Below are 9,671 nucleotides of genomic sequence, written 5' to 3'. Positions count from 1 at the left end.
CGAGTGAGCATCGGACAGAAACCAAGTTGAGCATCGGTGGCTGCGCGCCATCATCACCTGACAGCACGGAAAATCAGTTGGAGCAGAACAAGTGAGGCATGGACGAGACAACGTGAGGCATGCAGGTGCTGCGCCAGCGCCATCATCACCTGCGGCGACGGAAACAAGTGAGCATGGATCAGAAACAAGTGAGGCACGCAGAGGCTGTGCGCCAGCACCGATCATCACCCTGCGAGCGACGGAACAAAGTGAGCATTGCAGGTGCTGCGCGCATCATCACCTGCGACGAACGTTCACATGCTGCTACACAATTTGCAGGCATGAGTGGCGGGCCGACACACGAGAATACGCAGCAAGTAAACTCATGCGATAGTCCCACAATGGGGGCCAACGCGGCAAGAATAAGAGCATCGTAAATGCATGCGACGATCCCACAATGGTGAGGCCGTGTATCAGACTGGTACAGTTTGCATTCTAGGTGTACAGGTGATAAGCTATTATAGACCAAAAATGTATCACTGGTTGAAAAGGTACAGCTGTCCTCACTGCCAAAAACATGCATGAGCTTCATGAGCAAACATGCACATTGCGCATCATTTCAGTTCAGTGTGTTAGCCAGAGACGCCTTACCCATCTTTTAGACAGCCTATTCTTGGATGAAGACGGATGAAATTTGGTAGAGGACGGCATGAGGGCGGCCCAATTTTATATATTATACACATGTGATAACTGACAACAGTGCTTATAAGAAATGTAAAATCATATCAGATTCCTGTCTTTTTGGCATTTCAGACAAAATTTCCTCCATTTTACGGTAAGGGCCTCCTGCTGAGGGCAGCTTTCGTGCCTGCAGCATCCTCGCTTCGCTCAGATGGTGAGACTTCCTGATTTTTTTTCCTGGCTAACACCCTGTTCGTTGGTTATGAGATGATTATTGTCTAAAACACAATAAGGTCTACATTGGTTAAAGATTAATAATTTGTAATAGAACGCACACTAAACTACGATATCCAACGGCTGTATTTATTACCAATTACCTTGTGATCCTGCATATCAGATGCCCACATGGCACATGTCCCTTAAGTGTACCTGAAAGAGGTTTGGAGTAACAAAAAAACTGCATTGTGTCACATACCTGTGCCTGACAGCCCCAGTTCTATCATCCTCTATGTTCTTCTGCAGGATAGAAGTCTTCTCCTCCATCAGGTTTGAATCAGCTTTTGTCCTTCTTGATGGCCTGAAAAAGCAGTATCGAATTGCTTTGGTCACATCAGTGAAAACACCCGATTGTGCTATTCAATATATTATTAAACCACTGCTAGGGGTAACTCATAACAGTAATAAATGTTTTTTATATAAACGGGGCCGCAACTCCTGAAATACCTGCAATAGCAAGAAAAAGCTTACATATACTACATATAATACTACTACCTATCTATAATATATACATACACATATTATATATATATCAGACTAATAATGACAAAGGAGATGAGTCTTTAGTACTGACTTTCACTACATTTTTTGTCGTCGAGTTTTCGATGTGAATAAAAATACAATGTATATACAAACATGAGCTTCTATCTTTGTTCCTGGTCCCTTATTCTATCTCTCCGGTAGTATTACAAACCGCGTAGCTTCTTAGTTTTGACATAAATCGTATTTTGCACGACATGGTTTTCACGTTAGTTACCGTATTCTGGCGAGGCCAAGCGCCAAATTCGCACACACAAGCTACTTGAAGGAGCACGCCAGGGCTTTTCGGCCGTAGCCTAGCTCGAGTGCAGAAAATGCGCTTAGAATTAAGTTACGTTGCACCATGCTGGGTTTAAAAATTAAAACTATTTTACACTTTAAACTATAGTTAGAATGCCTTTTTTTATGGTTGAATACCGCAGTTTTTTTTAAATAAACGGCTGCGCTGGGTAAAAATATCTGACTACTTCACCCGCGGAGGAATGATGTGTATGAATCGTTATGAGTAAACTGACGCTCCAGCCGATTGTAGGCTTTTCGCACATGTGTTTTGCATAGCAACCGTTAGCTCTAGTAACTATAGCCCGCGTACAGTTTGCCGTCGGCGCTGCCTGAGGCGATCCGGCCGTGCGTGCCTTCAGTAGGCTGTGTCAGCCTGTGTGTACGAATTTAGCGCTTGGCATCGCTGCAGTGAGGTAAATTACGTGAAAACCATGTCGTGCAAAAGTACGATTTATGTCAAAACTAAGGAAGCTACGCGGTTTCTAATACTACGCGGAAGATAGAATAAGGACCAGTGAACAAAAGAAGCTCATGTTTGTATACATTTGTATTTTTATTCACATCGAACTCGTACGACAAAAATGTAGTGAAATCAGTACCAAAGAGGTGTCTTACACCTTTGTCATTATTAGCTCCTGATATATATATATGTATACACACTAAGCACAAGCACAAGCACACACCCGCACGCACGCACGCATGCACACACGCACACAAATTGATATATATATCAGAAGTAGATAATAGGGACCCCTATCTCCCTATTCCCTACTTCTGATATATATATAAAATAGGAGGTATCTAGTGACGTGGGGATGGTCTCGTGGTTCTACTTACCTTCAGTGAAGACATAAGGCCTGTGAGGATGACATTGTGTTTCATTGCGCAGGGCATCCAGGCCTTGCACCACCGTGCGCGTGCTGCCCACAATCTCATCCTGCGTCAGTGCTGTCATCCTGCCGATCGATTCTATCTTCTTTCTGTAACAAAAAGCACAGCACTTAGTCACACAGCTACACGTACAAGTCCCGTTACAAGCTGCCTCTGCAGGGTGATAGCACAGTCAATCCTAGTATAATACCATCAAGAGTCCATAATTGAAATGGACTATCTATGACTTTTTCTATTATGGACCCTTGATACCATATATAGGATATGCAATCTCGCGTATATTTAAACAGGAAATTCTTTTGAATAAAAGCTTCTCTGCATGTGCTGCTACTACATAGTTTGCAGGATTGCTTTACTACAGGATATAGGGGCTGCATAGAATTCATACCTGTTTATATAGGCTTTCGTGTGTACAAGGTGCAGTTTGGCCGCAATTAATCACTCTATATAGATCAGAATAACATACTTTGCAGTGCCAATTCATGTTTCCTAGCATAGACTCACAAATTGCTGTGTTTCATATTGCACGACCGAAGAACTGGGGCCACCAAGCCCTTTTTAAACTGGGTCTCAAGTTTACTGTGCAAACTTCTCCAGTAGGTATTACTTATTACCCCCCGGTAATTCAACAACATTCTATGGCACGGGCAGTCACGACAGGTTACCAACCACTGTCTTACAGCGGATTACACGTTTATTTTAAGGAAAAAAAATGATCACAAATATCATACATACATACAAGTGCAATTCAAAACTTCTAGACAGATGGCATCAGGAACTGTACTTCAGACATAATAAATAAGCTATCTGATGCTACCTCACCTGTGACAGAGTATGGCTATGAATATCCATGCTTGCCATGATGCTTTAATTTCAAGAGGAGTCAGTCTAGTACATAAATGGTAACAGCTGTTGCCGGTAATGAGTGATGACAGAATGACTCAGCACATCACATCAAATAACGATGATGTAGAAGGAAGTGGAAGGAACAGTCAATCAAAGTAATAAAATTCTAGATGAGAGAAGCATGAAAGATAAATGAAAACATGGCGAGTAAGAATAGTTTCACAGAATTTCATATAACAGAAATATTTCTGCCAAGTTACACGCGAACGACGGATCGCAGCGACAATGTCAACACCATGCGTCCACTGCCACGATCGATGCTCTACCCGCTCTAGCTTATGCTCACCATAGGGTCTATGTCCCCGCAGGGTACTGCCGGTATACCGGAAGCGTAACCCGCTGGTACTATCTATACTGCCGGACCGTACCTCGCCCTACTCCACTAACGAGTCTAGGGGAAGTGCGCCCTACGCCTAACCCTACCCTAACCCTAACCCTAACCATATCAGATAGTTACCAACTTACCAGGGTACGTTCCGGTATACAGGACCGTACCCAGGGTACGTTCCGGCAGTACCCTGGGGGGCATAGACCCTATGAGCTCTACTTATGGTGAAGAACGATAATTTGTGCCCTAGAAATTTTTATAATCTGATGCTACTCTGGGGTAAGCGCTATGTTATGTTAGAACGCCTAAAATAGGCATTCAGATTATAAAAATGGCCCGAGGGCATGACATCATTAGTCTACTTCCGAAGTGCACCAAACGAATAAACAATCTATAGACTATAGTACGTATGGATGTTGCCTGGCTAACCGAAACGACGTTACATTTTCAACAATATTAGTCTTCACACCACGTCAACTCACATCGCGTTATTTGCGTAACTAATATATTTAAAGAGGCAGTATGTCGTCTACCAACACTACTCCACGACGCGCTGAGCGTACGTTCAACGACACCAACGACACCCAAATTATCACAGTGTCGTGATCGCGCACAGGTAAACATGGCTTTCCTTTCATCTCCTCCATCAAGCCACACCACACAAAACCGTAGAGCAGCGACAGTAGTAGCAGCAGATGCAGCAGCAGCAGCGCTGGCAGGATGGCAGGCGCACACGGTAGAAATCAATAAACATGGCTGGCCAACACCAGCCGGCATCTAGGCTCAGCCTCCCGCGCTCAGCATCCAATAATCAGCACGCTGGGTATTATAACAATAACAAGCCCGGTTGCTGGAGAGGCGCACCCACGCACGCGTAAGACAGAAGTAGCATTTCACGCATACACTACACTGTGCTAGGCCGTACATATATATGCGGGTACGCGCCTACGTGTGCGCGGGGGTACTCCTACACGTACGCTGTGGTACGCATACATGTACGCGGGGATACGCATACATGTACGCGGGGGTACGTCTATACGCATAAGCAGATATACGCCTCCATGTACACTGGGGGGTACGCATACATTTACGCGGGGTAGCACGTACTCTGGGGTAGGCCTACACGTATACGGGTGTCGCATGCATGTAAGTTGAGGTACACGTACATGGACATCCCCTGCTAATCAGGTACATAAACGCAGGTTAACATACACTTAGCGGCAGGGCACCACGTCACAGTATGTAAGTCTGTAACGCTGGACAGCTGTCACGCACAACAACGCAACCAGGCTATAGTGTATCAATCATTTCCTGTGATCGCTCGAGAAAAATTGTAACCATGAGAGAAGGGAGTTCTTGTTTTAGTCGAGACAAGCCGCGTGAATGTTGCAATACAGTACTAAAAGGACATACCCCATGCCTATTCGTTTGCAACATCCAGTCGTAGAAACCCGACGCATTTCCAAGTAAACGAACGTACGTAAGAACTCGGTCGTTCGTAAATATGCTCCTCAATGTAATAGCAGAGTCGACTTTCATTGTAACAACGCGAGGCTGGTGTCACGGCTCGTCAATGTAACCAGAACACGTGGCACATGTCCAATGACAACGGGCCATAGAACTGCTTTCAGTAAATTGATCGAATATCATCGCGCACGCCCAGCACACACCACTCAATCAATTTCTGCATATTTCACCAAATCCTTGAAACGCACGGCAACATCAGTACTGATCTGTCCGCGACTTCCGCTAGCAATCATTCAAACTGGAGGCAACATATTGTGGAAAAAACGCCGGATGAACAAAGGCAACCAGTAAGTGCAGCAGCAAACGGGGGGCATGCTTGCAACCATAAACCACCGTTGAACTACCTTGAAAACTGTAAAGCGACGCTCGTTCTCTTGCAGTTTTTAATGGTTTTAATCAGCTTTTTAACAACGCTGTTTGAAGGTTAGAGATTACCAGTGGGCTGGGCAGTGGCGTCACGACACTCGTGTCACAAAAGTCATGACACGTTGACACAGCGCATCAATGCAAATGTCGCTCATGAGAAATAGAAGGACACAGGGGGGAGTGGAGTTACGATCTAGCTATGACGTGGCCAAAAACTACTATAGTAGCTTACTAGTTTGTATCTGCTACGTAAACATACACGGCCACCGTAGAACGAACTTGTGTTGCGCTAATTTGATTTAACTAAGGGGTGGAAAACATAACAACTGCACGTCGAATTACCCACAGTTAGAACACACTAATTATTAGAAATTCCTCTGTTTTCCCGTGTTGTTATACCGAATCAGTCGATTCCAGCATCTCGTTGCCAGTCGTGTAACCTGTAATGTAGTGAAACAGTGTGTGCATGCATGCGTGCGTGCGTGCGTGCGTTGCGTGTGTGTGCTTGTGCTTAGTGTGTATACTATATATGTGTATGTATATATATTTACCCTCCGCCAAGGAGGTAATGTAATCGTCTCGTGTGTGTGTTCGTGTGTGTGTGTTCGTGGTGTGTGTTCGTGTGTGTGTGTAGCCACTAGTGTTCGCGCGCGATCGCGATTCAGCAGCAGCTGCGCCTTAGGGCGTCGAGTCAGCAGGCAGCTCGCCTTAGCGGCGTCCAGTCAGCCGTGTATGTGTGAGTGTGTGTGTGTATGTGTGTGTGTGTGTGTATATATATATATGTGTGTGTGTGTGTGTGTATATATATATGTGTGTGTGTGTGTGTGCGTGCGTGCGTGCGTGCGTGCGTTTGCGTGTGCGTGCGTGTGTAGTGAAACAACGTGCCAGGACCAGACAGAAGCTGAAATGCACGACAAACAGCTATCAATTGGCAAAAACAATCATTCAATGACGTCACGAAAACGGACCGCACGGGGTGATCATGATGATGAAGCTTCCTTCCTAGGTCCGTTGTGACTTGTCCATACCTACTAAAATACATTATATACTGAGTCGACTGACTGCTTGTTGACCACTCATTTCAACTGCAGGCCAAGTAACGAACCTACATGCTGAATACGACGAACATGTGAAGCTTCTTATAGCTAAGTGTGCAGCTGTTGGAGTTCACAAAGTGGGCCGTATGTACATCTAAATTCACTCCATTCACTCGCTAGGTGGTGGCTGGTCGATTAGTCTGCAAGTACTAAGCGAGCGAACTGGAATTACTATAATACGTACTTATCAATGCGCGGGTAAAATCGGATAATCGTCTTTGACCCCTGACCCGATAAACGCAAAATACGAGCACTGTGAATGAAACCGCTAGTATGCGTGCGTATATATAATTATTGTTATGGGGCATCTAACCACACTATAAAATTCCACAAACATCTGAAAGGATAGTGTGCGGCGTAGCTGCACGTGCTGCCTTTACTAGCATCTAAGAGCACATTACCGCAATAACAACCTCTGTGGACATTATAAACTAATCTATCAATATTCTTGTCGTAGATCCATCCACCCTGCTCGTGCTGTGGCAGAGCGCAGTCGTCACGCAGGCATGCAGTGCTACCATGACCTATTATAGGGGTGAAGGTCTGATGCCCATTCACATTTAAAATGTATTGTGAATTATGAAATTCACGTTATAATCTGATGCTACTCTGGGGTAAGCGCTATGTTATGTTAGAACGCCTAAAATAGCATCAGATTATAAAAATGCCCAGGGCATGAATCATTAGTCTACTTCTAGAAGTGCACACACGAAAAATCAATCTATAGACTATAGTACTATGGATGTTGCCTGGCTAACCGAAACACCTTACATTTTCAACAATATTAGTCTTCACACCACGTACTCACCGCGTTATTTGCGTAACTAATAATTAAAGAGCAGTATGTCGTCTACCAACACTACTCCCACGCGCTGAGCTACGTTCAACGACACCACGACACCAAATATCACAGTGTCGTATCGCAACAAGGTAAACATGGCTTTCCTTTCATCTCCTCCATCAAGCCACACCACACAAAACCGTAGAGCAGCGACAGTAGTAGCAGCAGATGCAGCAGCAGCAGCGCTGGCAGGGATGCAGGCGCACACGGTAGAAATCAATAAACATGGCTGCCAACACCAGCCGGCATCTAGGCTCAGCCTCCGCGCTCAGCATCCAATAATCAGCACGCTGGGTATTATAACAATAACAAGCCCGGTTGCTGGAGAGCGCACCCACGCACGCGTAGACAAGTAGCATTTCACGCATACACGTACACTGTGCTAGGCGTACATATATATGCGGGGTACGCGCCTACGTGTGCGCGGGGGTACTCCTACACGTACGCTGTGGTACGCATACATGTACGCGGGGATACGCATACATGTACGCGGGGGTACGTCTATACGCATAAGCAGATATACGCCTCCATGTACATGGGGGTACGCATACATTTACGCGGGGGTACACGTACTCGGGGGTAGGCCTACACGTATACGGGTGTAGGCATGCATGTAAGTTGAGGTACACGTACATGGACATCCCTCTATCAGGTACATAAACGCAGGGTTAACATACACTTACGGCAGGGCACACGTCACAGTACTGTAAGTCTGTAACGCTGGACAGCTGTCACGCACCAACAACCAACACAGGCTATAGTGTATCAATCATTTCCTGGATCGCTCGAGAAAAATTGTAACCATGAGAGAAGGGAGTTCTTGTTTTACGAGACAAGCCGCGTGAATGTTCAATACAGTACTAAAAAGGACATACCCCATGCTATTCGTTTGCAACATCCAGTCGTAGAAAAACGCACGCATTTCCAAGTAAACGAACGTACGTAAGAACTCGTCGTTCGTAAATATGCTCCTCAATGTAATAGCAGAGTCGATTTCATTGTAACAACCGAGCTGGTGTCACGGCCGTCAATGTAACCAGACACGTGGCACATGTCCAATGACACGGGCCATAAACTCTTCCAGTAAATTGATCGAATTCATCGCACGCCCACACACACCATCAATCAATTTCTCATATTTCACAAATCCTTGAAACGCACGCACATCAGTACTGTCTGTCCGCGACTCCGCTAGCAATCATTCAAAATGGAGCAACATATTGTGGAAAAAACGCCGGATACAAAGGCAACCAGTAAGTGGCACAGCAAACGGGGGCATGCTTGCAACCATAAACCACCGTTGAACTACCTTGAAAACTGTAAAGCACGCTCAGTTCTCTCGTTTTTAATGGTTTTAATCACTGTTTAAACGCTGTTGAAGGTTAGAGATTACCAGTGCTGGGCAGTGGCGTCACGACACTCGTGTCACCAAGTCATGACACGTTGACACGCGCATCAATGCAAATGTCGCTCATGGAAAATAGAAGGACACACAGGGGGGAGTGGAGGTTACGATCTAGCTATGACGGTGCCCAAAAACTACTATAGTAGCTTACTAGGTTATGTATCTGCTACGTAAACATACACGGGCCACCGTAGAACGAACTTTGTTGCGCTAATTTTGATTTAACTAAGGGGTGGAAAACATAACAACTGCACGTCGAATTACAACCACAGTTAGAACACACTAAGTTATTAGAAATTCCTCGTTTTCCCGTGTTGTTATACGAATCAGTCGATCCAGCACTCTCGTTGCCAGTCGTGTAACCTGTAATGTAGTGAAACAGTGTGTGCATGCATGCGTGCGTGCGTGCGTGCGTGCGTGTGTGTGCTTGTGCTTAGTGTGTATACATATATATGTGTATGTATATATATTTACCTCCGCCAAGGAGGTAATGTAATCGGTCTCGTGTGTGTGTTCGTGTGTGTGTGTTCGTGTGTGTGTTCGTGTGTGTGT

At 45.3% G+C, this 9,671-nt stretch overlaps 1 protein-coding gene and 1 long non-coding RNA gene across 5 annotated transcripts in view; both read right to left on the bottom strand.

The window, feature by feature from the left end:
- LOC106808771 (kinesin light chain 1-like) overlaps nucleotides 1-9,671 on the bottom strand; it is a 28,732-nt gene that overhangs the window by 17,520 nt on the left and 1,541 nt on the right. The window lies entirely within an intron of this gene.
- On the bottom strand, nucleotides 1,154-7,816 carry LOC106808773. The gene is made up of 3 exons (XR_001393811.1): nucleotides 7,682-7,816; nucleotides 2,596-2,738; nucleotides 1,154-1,237 (listed from the first exon to the last, which is right to left on the bottom strand). It is a non-coding gene; the product is annotated as an uncharacterized LOC106808773 (long non-coding RNA).

The sequence above is a fragment of the Priapulus caudatus genome, unplaced genomic scaffold (assembly GCF_000485595.1).
Source record: "Priapulus caudatus unplaced genomic scaffold, Priapulus_caudatus-5.0.1 Scaffold303, whole genome shotgun sequence".
Lineage (NCBI taxonomy): Eukaryota > Metazoa > Priapulida > Priapulimorpha > Priapulimorphida > Priapulidae > Priapulus > Priapulus caudatus.
This window is presented reverse-complemented; position numbering and strand designations above follow the sequence as displayed.